Source organism: Ceratotherium simum, chromosome 2 (assembly GCF_057802395.1).
Source record: "Ceratotherium simum simum isolate JZ-2026a chromosome 2, ASM5780239v1, whole genome shotgun sequence".
NCBI lineage: Eukaryota > Metazoa > Chordata > Mammalia > Perissodactyla > Rhinocerotidae > Ceratotherium > Ceratotherium simum.
The window spans coordinates 23,621,824-23,641,764 of record NC_141901.1 but is presented as its reverse complement, the minus strand read 5'-3'; positions in this window follow the sequence as shown (position 1 = coordinate 23,641,764).

The following is a 19,941-nucleotide window of genomic DNA, read 5'->3' as shown; positions in this document are numbered from 1 at the left end:
TTTGTTCCTGCTGAGACTAGTTAAGTCCCTTTGTTTGTGCCTGGTAGGCCATGATGGGACATTCCTATCAGGGAAGTCCTCGTTAAGTTCTATCTGTAGAAACTAATTCTATTCTAAGCCATTCATCCTTAGATCTGCAGAGCAAATGGCAGATGGGATGGGATTGGGGTGGGGGTAGGAGAGAGAGAAGGCTTCACAATTATGGTGAGAAAGAAGAAAAAGATGGAGGGAGAAGACACCTTCCTGCCATTTCTTTGATGAAGACACTGAGTATGATAAGGCCTAGTCCGAGGAAGCAGAGGAGTGAGCTGCAGTTCCTGGCCCCCTTACGTCATGCTTTTCCTCTGCCCCCAAATGACCCCTTACCTCTCTGCAGTAGTGTCTCAACATCCTAATATGTTTCCTGTTTGTGGGCAGTTCCCACATTGTGTAGAGGTCCCTACTTCCCCCTTCAGAAGTGAAGTGGGGCAGGCATGTCCTGTCCTGCTCCCTAGCATCTGGGCACATGTGGGTGACGTAGTCTTGGACCATTGGATGCTCCCATCTACCTGGTACCTGAAGCAATGAGGGTCCAGCAGGGGCAATGCATGTCCAGTGACTGGAGTGGTATCTGGGGCCGTAGGCCAGACTCTGCCTGGGGTGGGTGTTAGCTGCCCCTCAGCTCCCTACCTCCTTATTCTGCTTCTCTTGTATTTCCATCTGCTCTGTGAGCTCTCAGTTATCCTTTCAATAAATCTCTTTTCGGGCCAGCCCTGGTGGCCCAGTGGTTAAGTTAGGTGCGTTCCGCTTTGGCAGCTGGGGTTTGGTTCCCTGGCATGAACCTACACCACTCATCTGTTAGTGGCCATGTTGTGGGGGTGGTTCACATACAAAAAGAAGAAGATTGACAGTGGATGTTAACTCTGGCAAATCTTCCTCAGCAAAAAAAAAAAAGAAAGAAAATTCTCTTTTCTACTGAAGTTGGAGTGGCTTTCTCTTGTTGGCAGCTGAGAATTCAGACTGAGAAGCATCCCTGGAACCCACAATGCTCTTTCTATCTTTTCTTATATTCAGAAGCCCTTGGACATGTTGTTCTTTGAGTTGGGTTTATAAATCTCATCTTCCTATGTTATAAGCTCCTTGAGAGAAGGCATCATGTTAAATTTTTCTTTCCCAAAAGTACTCATCTCATTTTGTTTGCTCTGTATATATTGATTGAATGATGACAAATGAATGACTATGTGACTGAGTACATGTGTTAGCTATTCTACTGAGGCACAATGAATACCCCAGAACTTAGTGGCTTAAAACAGCAATAAACATTTATTATCTCATGCAGTTTCTAGGAGTTCAGAATTTGGAGTGGCTTAGCTGGGTGGTTCTCTCACCTGGTTTCAGTTAAGATGTTGGCTGAAACTGCAGTCTTCTGAATACTGGACTAGATCTGGAGAATCTAATACCAAAGATAGTTCACTTACATGGCTGGCAAGTCAGTGCTGGCCATTGGCAGGAGCCCTCAGTTTCTATCCATGTGGATCTCTTCACTGGGTTACTTGAGTGTCCTTACAACATGGCAGCTGGCTTCCCCCAAAGCAAATGAACCAAGACAGAGCAAAGCAAAAGTTGCAATGTGTTTTATGATCTAGCTTCAGAAGTCATACTCCTTCATTTCTGCGGTATCTTATTGCTTACATAAGCCAGCTCCATTCAGCGTGGGAAGGGACTATACAGGGGCATGAATACCAGGAGGCAAGAATCATTAGTGCCATCTTGGGGGCTGTCTACTGCCACATGGATCACAAAGACAGCCAGGAATGGATTTTCATGGTTAGGGCCTACCTCAGTCAGATACTTTGGAGATCACAGGGGAAGCTAAAAATGATGTTATAGGCTGGCTTTGAGGATTAAAGCCAGGGCTCTGTCCTCTGTGGCTGGTTGGTCTTACCCATGAGTCTTCACTTTCAGTTTCCTGATGTGGTGAATGAAGCAGACCTAATGACCTCCTTGGCACCCACGCTCTGATCCTCAGAGACCTGGAGTTGGGGTAGGGAGGTGAGCTGGGCAGAATTGGGAGGCTTCAGTTAGAGGGACCGCACCCATGGCCTCTCATTCCCAGCAAACTTCTCTCATTATTTACTCCTCTGGTTGTGATCAAACCAAGTTCTTCTCTTGCTGTTTGGCTCTAGGAAGGCAGAGTGGGTTGAATAGTGTCCCTCCCAAAGTTCATGTCTCCCTGGAACCTCAGAATGCGACCTTATTTGGAAATGGGGTCTTTGCAGATGTAACTAAAGTAAGGATTGAGATGAGAACATATTGGATTAGAGTGGGTCCTAATTCCAGTGAAAGTGTCCTTAGAAGAGGCAGAAAAGGACGCAGAGACATGGAAAAGGAGATGATGTGAAGATGGAGGCATCTATAAGCCAAGGAATGCTGAGGGTTGCCAGCTAGGAAAGAGGCATGGGAAAATTTTATCTGTAGATTATTTTTGGAATCTGTATGTAACCAATTATGTATCTATGAATAATGACAGTTTAATATCTTCTTTCTGAATCTTTATATTTTATATTTCTTTTTCTTGCCTTATTATTCTAGCTAGGACCTCCAGGAGTCTATTATTAAACAGTAGTGATGATAATGGACATCCTTACCTTGTTCGTGATCTCAGGGTAAAAACTTTCAATGTTTCTCCTTCAGAGCCTCCAGAAGGAAACAATCCTGTCCACACCTTGCCTTTGGATTCCTGGCCTCCTGCGCTGTGTGGGAATAAATTATCTATTTTTTAAGTCACCCAAGTTTGTGGTGATTTGTTACAGCAGCCCCAGGAAACTAACACAGTAGGGGAGAGAAAATACAATCTTCGAAAGACCTTCCAAGACTGACCATGGTTCAGAATGGGTAACTGGGAACAGAAGTGGGGTTTGGATGGGTGTTCTGGGGCGGGTGGAGGGGTCTTTCTTCATAAGCTGGAAAACCTCAGGATGGCTTAGTCACCTCCCACTTTAGGAAGCAGATCTTCCACCCCCTCTCCCCACACAATGGTGCTCTGCCCAGCGAGGTCCTGGGATTGTTGACACTTTGGGGTGGGGGTGGGGCCAGAGACCCTGCATTGGCTTGCTCCATCTGAAGAGATAGAGTGGCAAAATGAGACCTGTCCTATCCAATGGCCCATCCATTGAGTTAATCAATAATTCATTCATTGATTAACTAATTAACTAAATTATTAATTCAAGATTGACCATGAGTAAAGCTGTGCTGTTTATTTCTTCCCTCTTCTCTAGAGTGTATTCCTACCCTCCACATAGGAATCAAATGCTTTTCCTAAAACTGAAGCCATTCCTGTGAGGCGGAAAGAACCTGCTATACTAATTCATACCGACTTAATCATACCGTTATTAGTGATCAACGGGTTTTTCCTCAACACGGTATTTGCATTTTAAAAGTGAGATCTGGAAAACTCAGTAATCACCCTCTAGTGTTGGGCATTCCCCTAGTGTGGTCATCAAGGTAAGTCTTCTGTCCTACAGCTCATCCCAGAGCAATGATTCTGCCTGAATTTGTTAGTGACAAGCTAAGGCAGTGGGCTTCTCTGTGTATCTGAGGTGGGACAGGACTGGGGTTGGGGACAGGAGAAATCAGAGGAATTCCCTCTGCCCTTGGGTAGCTTCACCCCCAGTCTTACAGGAGAAGGGGGGGTGGGGGCTGAGGGGGGTAGATGGGGTAGGTGGGGGAGGGTGGGGGGGTAGGAGTAGCTTAGCCCAGGGCTTCCTCCCAGGGGTGGAGTTGACCTTGAGAGGGGCAGTAGCATCCCGCAATCCCTTCCTCTGGGGCTCTTTAATGCCAGTCTGAACAGTCTGGAAATGGCATCCCTGGGACCCTCCCCATCACCACTATTATAATAAACCCTAGGATTGTAGCGGCAGAGCCTCGGGCTTCAGGAATGCAGCCTGTAATTACCTCGCTTCTAAGTGTTTGTGGTAATGGGTGATGAGGCCTCGTGCATCAGGCCAGTTAAATTGCTGTGCGACTCGGCCACAATTTCACTCAGCAGACAACACGCTCAAACTTGGCAAATGGAGAGAATGCAAACTATTTGGGAATTGTTAACTTTCAGAACAACCTGGAAAGTGCCGGAGAAGCCTCTGGAAAGGAGAAGTTAAGTCAGTGAAGTGTTGGACCACCAGTTGAGTATGCATGGCCACCTCCCCTTTACTGCCCAGCTGGCTCCATGTCACCAGGATTAGAGCCTGGGCACTGCAGGGATGACATTGGGTGCTCCACTAGGATCACACGCTGCACCAGGCACTCCACGGGATGCTGGGGATAAGGAGCGCTGGAGATAAGACCACACCAGGTCTCTGTCCTCCAGGAGTTTATGTCGGGTAGGGGCAGACCCACATATATCCGTTTCACAGGCCACACTGGGATACATTCTATAGAGATACAGACTGAGGATCTGGGGCTTCACGGAGACTGAGGAATCTTGCCATGGAGTATGGGGAGACTATGGAAGGTGTTACAGAGAAGATGATGTCTGAATTGGTTGTTGAAGAAGCACAGAGATTGGGCAGGCTGAAGGGGAAAGTTAGGGAGTGACCTAGATGCCAGCTTAGGCAAGGCTGTGAGGAGTGTTGCGGATCTTTAGGTGAGTGGGTGAAAAGGGGAGGAGGAAATGAGAGGGTGGCACTGTTTCCAGTAAGCTATGACCAGGCTGGGAGGTCAGATTCATTCCCTCTCCCAAGGGAGGTCTCACAGGTCACAGTCCAGTTGCCACACTCAACCCCTGGGGTCGTGCCTCAGCTGGGACCTCAATAGGCTGGTCAAGTCAGGTCGGCACGTAGGGCGAGGGGCCTGAGTTAGCTCAGTGCTCCCTCAGTGGTACTGCAAGCCAGCTGGATGGCTTCAGAGCTCCCAGGCTCTATCCCCCCACTCCCCCTCCTGCCATGCCCTTGAAGAGGGACTCGGGTGTGTGGTCATTCCTACCCCTGCTGGGATCTTCTTCTCTCCTCCCTACTCCCCTTCCCTAGCTTATGTCCTGAAAGAGTCAGCCCCAGCTCCAGAGAACTCGACCCTGGGGTGAAGACCCGGCGGCAGGGAGGTTTGCAGGCCGACTGCAGCTGGCCGCGTGCCCGTCTGGGGCAAACTGCTCCTTGGGGCCTGTTCTGTCTGCCGGGAACCGATATGCGATGTGGCACTTCCCACTGCCCCCGGGGATGGGCTACTGTCCCTGCTCCTAGGGACCACAGGGCTCTCGCTGCCCTCACCTCCACTGTCTTTTCCTCCTTCTCCCCACTGCCTTCCTTTCATTCACCAGGCCCCGCCCTGCTTCCGGAGCTTCTTATACATTTGCTACGAATCTTTATTTCCAGATTAACCACCATGCACACAAAATGGAGCGTCCCTGATTTGAGGAGCAAAAACAGTGATTACTAGATTGGTTCTCTCTTGCAGAATGTGGAGGAACAAACAATGCCACACAATTTTAGTTTGTATAGCGTCTTTCAAACGACGCAGTGCCCCGGGCACAGCTCAGAGTTGCTGTAAATAATACAATCGCCGAGATAAACATTCTAAACATCTTTGCATCGAGCTTCGTTTTGTCCTGCCATACTGGGCCGGGGAGGCTAGAAGGAAAGGGATGGGCAGGCGCAGCCCCCAGACCCTGGGGGGAAGCCCACAGGAGTGCAGCTGGAGGGGAGGTGGCGCAGGACGAAGGGAGCTGGGGACTGCAGTCAGGAACTGCTGAGTTTAGATGAGGTCAGGAAACAGGGCACAAGGTGGGGAGAGGTAGGAGGAGGGTGGTCCTGGAGAGGGAGCAGGAGCGCAAACAAGGTAGGCCTGCCTTGGCAGGGGGCTCCTCCATTTCGGACAGGGCTAGGGAGAGGCAGGTAGAAGCACAGGAGAGGTTGTCCCTTTTCTGGAAGACTTTGGGGCATCACAGAATGAACACAGGGTGGTTGGATCTTGGCTGTTTTACTAACATAATCTGCTGTGAGACTCAGTTTTGTCTCCCTGAACCTTGGTTTTTCCACGAGGGGGTGATATCGGTCATTACATTCCCCTCCAGACCTGATGATCTCTGAGTCAATGGTTCTGTGGCCCCTGGTGTGAAACTGTCAGGGGTCCTGGCCACTTGCCCTCTCCCCCATGCCTGCAGCAGAACATCCATCCCCTCAGCTTCCCCTGGGCTGGCTCTGGAGAAGGGGAGGGTGGGCCTGAGGAACTGACCTTACCTGAATAACCCGTCTGCCTCTGAATCTTCCTGTGTGACCTTGGGCAAAAGACAACCTCTCGGACTCCGAATTTTGGCAATTTTAAGTAGGCATCGATACCTATTCACAAGGTTTTAGTGAGGATTAACTGAAATAGTATGTGCAAGTGCCCTCGTATATTGTCTGGCACACAGTGAGTGCACAGTAAATGGTTGTTATTATTATTATTTTAATTATTGGTAATGGCGATTCCATCCAAGGAGAGGGAACACACTTCACCCCATGGGGAGCATTTGGGGGCTGAGAGGAGGTTGCAGGCTTCAGGAGAGGTGGCGGGACCCCCTGCCCTGCTGGATGCATCCTGGTGCTGGCTGGGGCTGCCTCTGGGATGGGCTCCTGGAGCTCACTCTCATTTTCAAGTTGCTGGAGTTTTGTTTGTCAGTTCCTCCTAATTTGGGTGAAGTTCGCCATATGGAGAGCAGGGAACAGTGTTAAAAAAGCTTTCACACATAGATAGTGCAGCACTTTCTCTGCTAAATGAGGACTCTCTTTCCTCAGTGCAGATTTCACACGCCGATCTCCAGGGTGTTGAGTTCCCTCATCAACAGGGGTGGAGTTGTTGAGCCAGTGGAGCCATTGTCTCCAGCCTGCGGGGTCCTGTTCCGACCCCAGGAGAAATCCCATCTTCTTTTTCCTCCCCAGGGGTGAGGGTTTTCCAGCCCTCTCAGGTGAACCAACTTCTCTTCCAAGACTGGGCAGAGCGTGCCCGGCTCCCCCAGCCCCAGGCAGCTCGGCTGCCAGGCCAGGCTGGCGGGGTCTCCTGGGGATCCCTCTGGATGCTGCTTTCGTTTCCCGTCTGGAGGGGAGCTGGGCTGTTCTGAACTGAGCCCAAGCCCCCTGTTCCCCAACCCTCGGCACATTCTCTAGAACTTTCTCTCCCAGCCAAGACATCTGCCGCAGTGTGACTCCCTTCCCCTCCTCCCCCTGCTCCTTCCTGGCCTGACTGCTGCAGTCTGCGTACTTTAGTTGATAAAAATAAATCTCTTCATTTTTCTACCGGAGGCTGAAGCCTGCTGTCCTTCACCTCCGAAGATGGCCCCCTTCCTGCAGGTGCTCCTGAGGGCTCTTTCTCAGCCAACAGGACAGTGTTGCTTCCCAGTTGTTACATTGTCCTGCTTTGTTGGCCCCAGTGGGGGTGCAGTTAGCCAGGGGTCAGTGATAAAAGTGACTGTGATAATCAGCCATTTAATGAGCACTTACCATGTACTGGGTCCTATATATCATCTCATTTCCTACCTAAAATAACCAGGCAAGATCTGTGTGACTATCCTGACTTTAAAGAGGATGAACCTGAAACTCAGGTGTGAAGTTGCACAGCTAGTTAGTGGTAGAGCTGACATTCAAACTCAGATCTACTGGCTCTAGATCTTGTACAATTTCCATCAGCCTGCTCTCCCCACCCTTGTCTTAGCGCTCACACCTGGTTGTGGCCAAAGATGCCCCACACCGGGGGCAGGGGCAGAAGTTGCACAGAAATACAGTTGAAGATCGAAACGTAAGGGCTGTGGGAAGAGAGTCTGCGCTTTCCTAGGCTAGCTGGCTTTACGGAACAGCGTCTTATATTAGGATAGAGATGAGAGACGCAGACCGTCAGGGTCTATGGCTTTGTTCCGGTGGAAGTGTGCCACCCACAAGGGTCTGGCTCTCCTTGGCACTCCCGCATAGCACTGCAGGGCCTGACTCTGCCACCCCGCGGGAGGAAGAGGAACTCGAAATTGTTTTTGAGCTGTTTTCATTGATTTTCTTTAATGCACAAAAACATTTCCGTTCACACATGGGCTTAGTTGAGGGGGACAAAAGAAAAGATTTGACACAAATTGAGGGGGCTGGGTGGAGCCCAGGGAGGGAGCCTGAGTGCCTTGTCAATTGCTCTTCAATTTATCAGTATTTTCCTGGAGTTCCTTTGCAAAGCCCTCTGCTTAATCTTGCCGCTGGGTCGGGGGGCGGATTGGAAGAGGGGATGTGGCTTCCCCGGGTCCCTTGGCTTCCAGACCAGTTTAGGCTGGCAGCTCTGCCCCTGCTCTGTTTAAACCACAGTCCTGGAGCTGCCCTTTTTCTCTCAGAGAGCATCTGGGCTTTGGGTTAGAGTTCTAGGTCCCCAAAAGAAAAAAGTGGGAGAAAGTGGTGCAGCCTGTGCCCCTGTGTGGGGTGCAGGACCTGAGATGAGGCCTCAGCACGGAGAAAACTGATGCTCTGGCACCTGTAATTTACGAGGGAAACAGTCCCACGCTGTGAAACAGCTGTCAGGAGGCCGATCAAGTTCCAACAATGCTTACAAATAAGACAAAAATAAAAGTAAAAGCAAAACATCATGGATCAAATTCTTAAAGAGAGCTGCCCTGGATGGCTGAAGAGGAGCAGAGAAAGGCGAAAGAGAGGAAAATGGGGATCCCAGCTCTCTGCTCCCTGCCCCCCTCTCCTGAGGGCTGTTAGGCATTCCAGGGTCCTTGGATGAAATTTCTTCAAAACCTCGAAGAAGCCTCCTTCTCCATGTTTCTTGGTTGGCTCCTGTTATAGTTTGCTAGGGCTGCTGTAGCAAAGTACCACAAACTGGGTGGCTTAGAACAGCAGAAATTTATTCTCTCACAGTCCTGGAGGCCAGAAGTCTGAGATCAAGGTGTCTGTAGGGCCATGCTTCCTCGGAAGGCATTAGGGAAGGATCTGTTCTAGGCTTCTCCTCTTGCTTCTGGTAGTTTCTTGGCTTGTGGGGTCATAACTCCAATCTTTACATGGTATTCTCTCTGTGTGTGTGTCTGTCCCTTGCCCAAATTTCCCCTTTTTAAAAGGACACTAGTCCTATTAGATTACAGCCCACCCTAATCAGTTCATTTTAGCTTGATTACCTCTGTAAAGACTCTATATCCAAATAAGCTCACATTCTGAGGTACTAGGGGGTTAGGACTCCAACATATCTTTTTGGGGGGAATACAATTCAACCCTAGTAGCCCCTTCCTTTCCCAGACCTGTTTTTTCAGTTACCTGTCCCTTAAATTTGAACGAGACTTTACAGTCCACAAACTACTAGTGTGGTGAGAAAAACATGGGCTAGAAGTTCACAGGCCTGTGTTCAAACCCTGGTGTTCCGATTTACTACCTATCTGGCTGTGGAACATCTATCCATCTTGTAAGCCTGTTTCCTCATTGGAAAGTAGTGGTAAAATGTCCATTTTATTAGTCCAGTGTGAGGTTTGATGAACTGAAGGGCCTGGTGTGGTGCCTGATATGTGGTTGGTGCTCAACAAATGGAGGCTCGATACCAACAGGAAAGTTGTTATTATCTCCATTTGTAGATGAGGAAACTGAGGCTTAGAGATGAGCTGATCTAGGGGCAGTGTGATAGACTCTCTGCAGACTCTGGACCCCCCTCCCCTTACACCCTATTTCACCTGTGGTTATGGTACTCACCTCATGGTAACCATCACCACCGTCCATCTCCAGAATTTTTTTGTCTTCTCAGACTGAAACTCTGTACCTGTTAAACACTCACTCTCCATTTACCCCTCCCCCAGCCCCTGTGTCTATGAATTTGACTACTCTAGGAACCTCATATAAGTGGGATCATGCAATATTTGTCCTTTTGTGACTGGCTTATTTTACTGAGCATAATGTCTTCAAGGTTCATCCATGTTGTAGCATGTGTCAGAACGTCCTTCCTTTTAAAGGCTGAATAATATTCCGTTGTAGGTATACACCACATTTTGTTTATCCATTCATCCACTGATGGACATGTGGGTTGTTTCCACCTTTTGGCCATTGTGAATAATGCTGCTATGAACATGTGTGTGCAAAGTTCCTGCTTTCAATTCTTTTGGGTATACACTCAGAAGTGGAATTACTGTATCTAACCTCATTCACCTTTGTATTCTCAGGGTCGATTACAGTACTGATAGAAACTTATTACTCAATAATGTTTGTGGAATGAATATATTAAGGAATGAATGATTGAAGGAGTAATTGAGTAATGAATGAAACAAGAAACAGGAACCTGGCAAGGAAAGAGGGAGTGGTTTTAACAGTGGGAAGATCCAGATGAAGCCCCTGGACTGGATCAGAAGGGAGGAGGAAGGAATGGTCAGATTTTGCAAAAACTGTCCAACACATTATTTGTACAGGCTTTGTGTTACAACAGTAAGGATTCAACCAAAATACTTGCCTAATGGTTTCCTCAAAAAATTTTTTGAGGTAACGAAAGTACCAATCGGTTGATACTCTTGTTTAATTACTGTGCTCCAGGACATAATGGAAAGTGATCTGGAATTTTGGACTTGCTGCCCTCTAGGCCTCCTCACCCCCAGCCTAACCAGGAGTCTCACCAGCAAGGATTCCCCACGGCTTCTTCACGCTCCCACTCCTAGGAGCTCTCCAGACCCTGCTCCCGCATCCCGCACCTGTTCTTTGCCTCCCAGAACCGGCTACATGCATTGCCTGTGTGACCTGCTCCTTTCCCATCTGACATGAATGTCATGCAGCTGAATGTGACTTTGTTTTTCTTTTGCTCAGAGCTAAGGACAAGCTGCCCATCTTCCTCCTAGCCCTGGATGCTGGGAGGCTGTGATTGGCAGGAACCCAGGAGGAAAAAGAAATGTGCCTCAGGTAGCAGATCTGCCAGAAAAATTCTGTCTGGTCTGAGCTCATCTCACCCCATTCTTGATGGCAGGAGTTTTGCATTTCTCTGGGCAACTCCCTCCTCTCCTCCCTCAACCAGCCCTGAAGAAACTGAAATCCCAGAGGCAGCAGCATTGGATCTGAAGGTTTCTTTTCATTTTGTCAGCTCATCGCTCAGATTTGGCCACCAGTTTGACAAGGAGAGTACCCGGGAGGGTGACGTTGGGCGGGTGTTGAGGATGGCGACTGTGAATGGCTTAGCTAAGGCTTACAGCTGCAAACTTTATTTAAAAACTGCAGAATCTCACTGACCTTCTCTCTCTAGGCAGATAAATAAGAAGCCAGTGCGAGGAAGGACATCTTTTCTACATCAGACCTCAGTCAGATCCAAATGAAGGCAGATGCCCATCTCGAGGCGCAGTTTTCGTTCTTCTTTTGCTGTTGACATGGGAGTTGTTGGGCGGGGGTGGACGACAGAGGGCTGGGGGGGAAGGCAGCCCAAAGGAGAGCAGAGGGGAGGAGGGGGCCTGGGCTCGGTGAATAGCAAGCTCAAGAGCTCTTCTGCACAACGAGATTAGCGTGATGTGAGCATTTCCATGCCAAGGTGCTAACGCAATAATACACGCGAGTTTGCCAACTTTTCAAATTGAATGTATTTGATTATTTGCTTTTAATTAGTGTGAGTTTTGGAGTATGTACAGGATTGTCAGGGATACACGCAAAGCCTCCGACAGCCCGTGAAGCCTCCCCTTGGTAAAGACGGTCCGGGATTGTTCTTTTTTAGCTGTGGAGAATGAGATTTAACAGCTCTGTTAAATATTTTAGCCCGTTTCCATTGTGCCTCTGTTTCAACCTATTGGCAAGACCAAGTGAAGTGAGCAAATAAACCTCTTATCTGATCTGAATGCTGAGAGCTGCTCCTAAGAAGAATTTTCCAGCTCAACTTCGGCTTTCTGCGAACATCCCTGTTTTGTGTTTTCTTTTCTTTTCGGGGTTGGCTATTAAGCTGATTTTTTCTCCTCTCCTTCCCTATAAGTATGTTTTAGGAAACATCTATACACATGAAAAAAAGTGGGCAGGAAGGAGGGTGAGGGGAAGAAATTTGTTTATATGAAGCGTTTCGAGAGCTCGTTCTATCTGCCAAAGACTCGAGAGCGTCCTGGGTTTGGTGTCTCTGCACACAGTGGGCGCTGTTCAGGGTGATTCCCTCTGTGCTAAACCAGGGGACAATGAGGCCATGGAGAGGCTGGGCTTGCCAGGCCAGTGAGGGATCGAGATGGATTTGAGCCTTAGTCTCCATGCTCCATCTGCGCCTTGGGGACAGTGCTATCCTGGCTGGTATACCAGCTACCACATCTTTCGTTTTCTTGTTTTAACAAGGATTTCCCACTGCTTCTCATGGGAATTTTGCAAGTAATGGTCATTTATAAAAACAAAACAAGTCCTTCTTTAGGCCCAAACTTAAAGAAGCAGGATGAGGTAGAGAACTCAGTGCAGCAGCTCCAGCTCCTCTTCTCTCTCCTTTCCGTCTTTCTTTACTAAAGAAGAGAAGGAGGATGTGGCATGAGGCTTTATCCCCGGCACTGCTTTCCTCCCAGCCTCCTCAGGCCTGTCACGTGGCTTGCCTCTGCCTCCAGGACACTGGGGACATGGACAGAGACTGGAGCCCACCCTGGCATGGCCAGCCACTTTGTTCCTTCCTGCCCCAAGCTCACATTGCTGTCCCAGCAGCTCGCCAGGGCCACGGAGGAGCCACCACGTAGCAGACAAGCAAGACCCCTCACACACATTCTGAGGACGGCCGCCCGCTCACCCATTACCTACACAATCTCTCAGTTACATTAAAAAAAAAAATCTTTCCCCCCCTTAACAATAGAGAGGAACAAATGGTTGACAAATAACAACAGCAGCAGCTCTGCAACAAAAGCACGCAATTATTACAATTATACTATCCTTGATTAGGCTGCCATGCATTGCATTTCAATGTAATTGATGTTGTAGGTTGACACATCGGACACCAAATATTCTCGCCTGTCCCTTCTCTCTTTTGTTTCAGAAGCTGATTTGCATTTTCTATGCTTTTAGTAATGAAGACTTAGCACTTTTCCTCCATTAGAAAAAAAAAAGAGAGATACAATAATCTGCAACTCGGCACTTGTTTAAGGATTCTGACCCTCGAAAATACCACTTTGCTTCACACATTAGCTGCTTACAAAGAAGGAAGCTAATGTATCATCTAATTGGGCAAACCACTGCATCTGATTTCTCTCAATCAGACTATTAGCTTCGTAATTACCCATCTGCCTCGTGTGGAAAAACGGCAAGGCGCACACCCAGCTAATAACGTTCTCAAGAGCTCTCCACCACAATGAGAGGAGGCGACGTGGAGGGATATGGTCTCTAACCATTTCGGTGCCAAGGTGGTCACACAATGCAGAGGGGCTTTGCCAACCTTCCCCTGCCTGAACGTGTTTAATTATTTGTCTTTAATTAGTTGTGAGTTTTGGGGGTCTGTTCACGACTGCTGTCACTGCTGCTGCGGTGGTGGTGGCCGTGGCGGAGGCTGAAGTATAGTGCCCAGCGGGAAGGCAGGAGGAGGCTTCTTGTGGCCTCTGCAGGAGATGCTTGGGTTGCGGGAGGATGTCACCTGGCTTGGCGGGTGTCCTCAAAGGGAATAAAGATTCCCCTCAAGATCGGAGAGGAGTGTTTTACTTCTCTTTTTGTTCCTTTTCTTCTTCTGGGGTTGGGTTCCCCCTCTTCCCGCGTGGGTGAAGAGGCACCCTTTGCGGCCTTTCCTGGGCTCACCCGAGGACGAGGACATCAGGAAGGGTCCCCGGAGCGCCCGGACTGTGTGTGCTCTGACTAGCGCAGTGACTTCTCGCACTTGTCACGAGTTCTTCCGGCTCCCTGTCCTCTGGGATCATGTTCCAAATGCTCTTTTGGTCAGTTCGGCGGCTGCAGGCCTTTTCTGAGGTCTGAAGATTGTGTGACCTTGGGCAAGTTGCAGGATGCCTCCTTTCCTCCTCCTCTGTAAGCTGGGAGGGGAGACTGGCCAGCTCCCGTCCTCGGGGACTGGGGTAGTTGGCATGTGGGTGTGTTTGGGGGGGGCAGATGGGGCCAATTTTGGTGTCAACTGGAGCAAGTTGTTGGGGTCCCCTATCCCTCAACTAGAGAAGCTCAGTTATTATTTGTGTATCCTTCTATGTCAATTTTCTTTGAACAAAGTGTTCGAGCTAAAAATTTTGAGACCGACTGGATATACATGGTCTGGCTAATATTGTCTAATGACAACATGTATCTCAAGTCTATAACTGTGCCTGGGCCATACCAGTATTCACCATTCTATGGCTTGGTTAATTCAGCCCATAGCTGCTGCTGCTGTTTAAATAGGAGGTTAGCATATCAACATTTAAGGCTGACATAGTGATGAATTTTGCTTTTGTGTATGTTTCTGTAGCCAAAGTTTAATTCTGACATGATTTTAAGGACTCACTGATAGCTAATACTAAAGCATTGGGTTAAGCACAGAAATTTACATATTCATTCTATCACCCAGGATACATTTTTAAAAATCCTACTATGTGTGCGTTATGATGAGAGGCCCTATAGATAATGTTTATATTGGGCATGGTCCCAGCTTAATGTAACTTTGAGTGGTAAATAAAGATAAGTTTGTCCCTTACACAAGTAAGAGACAAAGTCCCAGGATTCGTCTGGTCTTGCTAAATGCTCTGTCAAGCTGGCCAGGGGTTTCCACAGTGGAGGCATGACACATTCATGCATGAGCCCATCTCAACCAAATTACTTCCATCTCATAGCGCTCAGGCATGCAGTAGTCGGTACTTTTTAGCTTCACAATATCCCACTGAAAGAGTTTGGTTGATTTGTGATATCTTTCTTATTCTATCTGTAGGGAAATTGGGGACCTCAACAGCCACATGTATCTCTTAGTGTTTAGGAATTTTGTGGAAGACTGTCACTGCATGATATAATCTTATTTATAAAGATCTTCTAAAAATTCCTTCCACGTCTCTGTCTAGGGAAAAGTTTGTCTTCCTCTGCACCGTATGTATATCCTGTATTTTATAACTGATCATCTTTTCCTCTTTGCTTTGGCTGCTAGGAAGCTCAAAGGCCAAATTTTAGCTTTTCTCCATTGGCTTAATAGGACTAGATGTCATATTTTATGCGTGAATGCCACTAACTTTATTATTTTTCTGTTTATAATCATATTTTTCCTTTAACTCCTGAAAATATTTATTTCTCTTAGATCCTTTTTTATTATATGCATTTTTGTATAATATTTAAATACTTGGTGGGAAAATGTTCTAGTGGAAACTGAGCAGAGAGGTTAAGTAATTTGCCTAAGTTGCACAGGAATGAATACGGTCAAGAAATCTTTCTTGTGCCCAGAGCAGATGTTTTTGATGTTAGCCATGAAATCTGCTAAAATTAGTTTACCTTGTGATCTGCTACAAGGTAGCAGATTTTTAATTTTTCTTGGGCAAGGTTCACATAATTTGTCAGCCTCTGTTACAGCTTTCTTACTCTTCCCTGAAAGTCTTGGATGCTAAACAGTCTGAATCCATCAAGCCACATCCAGGGAGAGAGGTAAGGGAAAATATGTTCTCATGGCCTCCTGTGCTGCGGGTTGAGTTCCTGATCTTCCTAGTTATGGTAACCACCATCACTTCTGTCATGTTCTGAGCTGCCCTATCAGGGTTCCTCCTCTGAGAAGCCAGTGTTTGTCCCAGCCTCTGCATGACCCTGAGGTGGAGGTGAAAAGTGACTTCTGTGTTGCTCGGGGAGTGAGTACAGAAGAGCAGAGCACAAGTTTTCTGCTTCAGGCTCTCAGGAGTCTCACACAGGCTATCTCCTCACAAACCACGTTACGAGAGAATCCAGAACCCGTGAAAAATGCTGCCTGGGACATGGTCTCATTTTAACCCCAAATGAGAATCATCTGTTTAGAAATGACGTTATATTTCACTTGCCTCCAAGCATAGTCACTATTCTCCAGAGGCCGATAAGGGGTCTATTCTCAAAGGACTTCCCCAGGGAAGGAGGCTCTGTAATGCAGCAATTCCTAACCTTTTTGTAGTGGAGACATCTGATCAATTGTTTTTGACACTGCCTTTTCCCTCTCTACCTTTTATTGAAAAATGTCATATGACCTATTGACTTTCTTTGTTATAATTCTTTTGAGAATTTGGTTATCATATCTCTTCCTCATCAACATAGACCTGGGAAAAACTGGACATACAGGGCAGGTGCTACAAAACAGGGCCCGAGTAGCAGCTCCATAATGTGTTCTGGTTTGAACAGCTCTCAGGAAGTTCTTCCCTATGTCTAACTGCTATCCCTCCTATTGCATTTTATCCCATTTCCTCTAGGTCTTTCCTCAGAGAAGATGAGCATCACACTAATATCCAGATAATTAGAAATACAGCCAACTTTCTATTGATTATAAGTAGATTATGTTGCAGTTTATCTCTGGCAAATCTTGCCTTCATCCCTTAGTTAACATCTCTGTTGCTTCCTTAATTTCTTTATTGCTTTTATAACCATTGCCATCTGTTACTGAAATTGGAGTTTAATGGGAACTAGAAGATTGAAACTTCCAAAATGAAAATAATTATTTTGAGCCCAATCAGCCTGGGAAAGGTAGCAGTCTTAGAGGACGGGTGAGCTCTGCTTGAGCTGACCACAGGATGCTTAGGGTCTGGTTGGCCTTAGCAATCATCTGATCATCTTCCGCTAGGTTTATTGATGAGGAAATCAAGACCTTGATCAGGTAAGAGTCTTGTCAGATGTCCCAGAGCTACTTGGAGAAAGCTCTGACACTAGGATCCAGGTCTGGATATCTTTATAGTCTATCACGATTCTTATTCATCAGTCTGAAAGGTGCAATTGCCCATTTCCAGCACGGAATGTATGGCTAGGCAGAATTGCATTTGGGGACAGAGCTGAAAAACAGGATAGTTCTTAGCTTCCCAGATCCTCTGGAATTTTGTCTTCATGGTGCAATTTCATGATTTTGTGTGCACTATCATGAAAAACTAGGACATCAGATATCACCACAAGAAAAAGCAACACATAGACTCCAAAATAATTTAACACAGAGAAATGATTTCATATTTATCTACTGTTCAGACTACGTTTGTGAGGACTCTCAAATTTCTGTGGACGATGAGGAATTGGTGTTATTTATGCCTTCATGCAGGAGTCAGAAAATGTGCAACATCCTCAGCATCTGGACCAAGTCCAGTCTGTATTTTTTTTCCCATCTGCTCCCAGTATTTTAAGTAAAAATGTTTGTATGTGCATCCCCTAAGCCCTGTTGTAAATTGTAAATCATGCTATTATATCTGGTAAAACCACAATGTCAAGCAACAATTCACAAAGCCACAAAGATTCTCCGGAGTAATTTTCCTGTTCTCGTTGATCAATTTTATATTTTCCCCTTGGCCATATGCACACATTAAATGGCACTAATTCAGTGAGAAAACTCATAAGGGATAATATTTGAAGTGGCACAAATGGCAGCGATGCCTTTACAAGTATCTGTTTTATAATTGCCTCTGCACTCTACCTGAATCTGCTCTCCTCTGTTGTTTCAGTCGAGTGAAATGGACACAGAAATGAGGTGGGGGTGGGGGAGTGTGGGAAGAAGGAGGAGAATGTTTCAGTTAAATTAAGTGTAAAAACAGGAAAATCTCAAGTCAAAAATTGTGTGGCTGTAATTATTTCTTTCTTCTGGTGAGGATGTTTATATCCGATCTGGAGAGATGACAGGTGGGGAGAGCAGACTAGTGCTGGCTAGTCAGGATGGGTGCTTACAGTTGAACACCCCACCCATAACTTGATGGCAGGACTTTATCTAGGCCATTGAGTTTTTTTAAAAATTTTTTGTTTATTGCAGTAACATTGGTTTATAACATTGTATGAATTTCAGATCTACATCATTATACTTCTATTTCTGCATAGATTACATCATGTTCGCCACCCAAGTACTAATTACAACCCATCACCACACACTTGTGCCGAATTATCCCTTTCGCCCTCCTCCCCCCCCCCCCCCCGGTAACCACCAATCCAATCTCTGTCTCTATGTGTTTGTATGTTGTTGTTATTTTCTACTACTTATTGAGGGAAATCATACAGTATTTGACCTTCTCCCTCTGACTTATTTCACTTTGCATAATACCCTCAATGTCCATCCATGTTGTCACAAATGGCTGGATTTCATGGCTTCTTATGGCTGAGTAGTATTCCATTGTGTATATATACCACATCTTCTTTATCCATTCGCCCCTTAATGGGCACTTAGGTTGCTTCCAAGTCTTGGCTATTGTGAATAACGCTCCAATGAACACAGGGGTGCATGTATCTTTACGTATTGGTGTTTTCAAATTCTTTGGATAAATACCCAGCAGTGGAATAGCTGGATCATATGGTAGTTCTATCCTTAATTTTTTGAGGAATCTCCATACTGTTTTCCATAGTGGCTGCACCAGTTTGCACTCCCACCAGCAGTGTATGAGAGTTCCCTTCTCTCCACATCCTCTCCAACACATGTTGTTTCCTGTCTTGTTAATTATAGCCATTCTGACGGGCGTGAGGTGATATCTCATTGTAGTTTTGATTTGCATTTCCCTGATAGTTAATGATTTTGAACATCTTTTCATGTCTCTGTTGGCCATCTATGTATCTTCTTTGGAGAAATGTCTGTTCAGGTCTTTTGCCCATTTTTTAATTGGGTTGTTAGTTTTTTTGTTGTTGAGATGCTTGAGTTCTTTATATATTTTGGAGATTAAGCCCTTATCAGATATATGGTTTGCAAATATCTTCTCCCAATTGTTAGGTTGTCTTTTCGTTTTGTTGATGGTTTCCTTTGCTGTGCAGAAGCTTTTTAGTTTGATGTAGTCCCATTTGTTTATTTTTTCTACTGTTTCTCTTGCCCGGTCAGACATGGTGCTTGAAAATATGTTGCTAAGACCGATGTCGAAGAGCGTACTACCTATGTTTTCTTCTAAAAGTTTCATAGTTTCAGGTCTTGCATTCAAGTCTTTAATCCATTTGGAGTTATTTTTTGTGTATGGTGTAAGGTAAGGGTCGACTTTCATTTTTTGACATGTGACTATCCAGTTTTCCCAACAGCTTTTATTGAAGAGACTTTCTTTTCTCCATTGTATGTTCTTGGCTCCTTTGTCAAAGATTAGCTGTCCATAGATGTGTGGGTTTATTTCTGGGCTTTTGATTCTATTCCATTGATCTGTGTGTCTGTTTTTGTGCCAGTACCATGCTGTTTTGGTAACTATAGCTTTGTAGTATATTTTGAAATCAGGGAGTGTGATACCTCCAGTTTTGTTCTTTTTTCTCAGGATTGCTTTAGCTATCCAGGGTCTTTTGTTGTTCCATATAAATTTTAGGATTCTTTGTTCTATTTCTGTGAAAAATGGTGTTGGAACTTTGATAGGGATTGCATTGAATCTATAGATGGCTTTAGGAAGTATGGACATCTTAACTATGTTAATTCTTCCAATCCAAGAGCACAGAATATCTTTCCATTTCTTTGTGTCTTCTTCAATTTCTTTCAGCAATGTTTTATAGTTTTCGGTGTACAGCTCTTTCACCTCTTTGGTTAAGTTTATTCCTAGGTATTTTATTCTTGTTATTGCAATTGTAAATGGGATGGTATTCTTAACTTCTCATTCTGCTATTTTGTTGTTACTGTATAGAAATGCAACTGATTTTTGTATGTTGATTTTGTATCCTGCAACTTTACCATATTCGTTTATTACTTCTAAAAGTTTTTTGATGGATTCTTTAGGGTTTTCTATATATAATATCATGTCATCTGCAAATAGTGACAGTTTCACTTCTTCCTTTCCAATTTGGATCCCTTTTATTTCTTTCTCTTGCCTGACTGTTCTGGTTAGGACTTCCAGTACTATGTTAAATAGGAGTGGTGACAGTGGGCATCCTTGTCTGGTTCCTGTTAGAGGGATAGCATTCAGTCTTTCACCATTGAGGATGATATTAGCTGTGGGTTTGTCATATATGGCCTTTATTACGTTGAGGTACT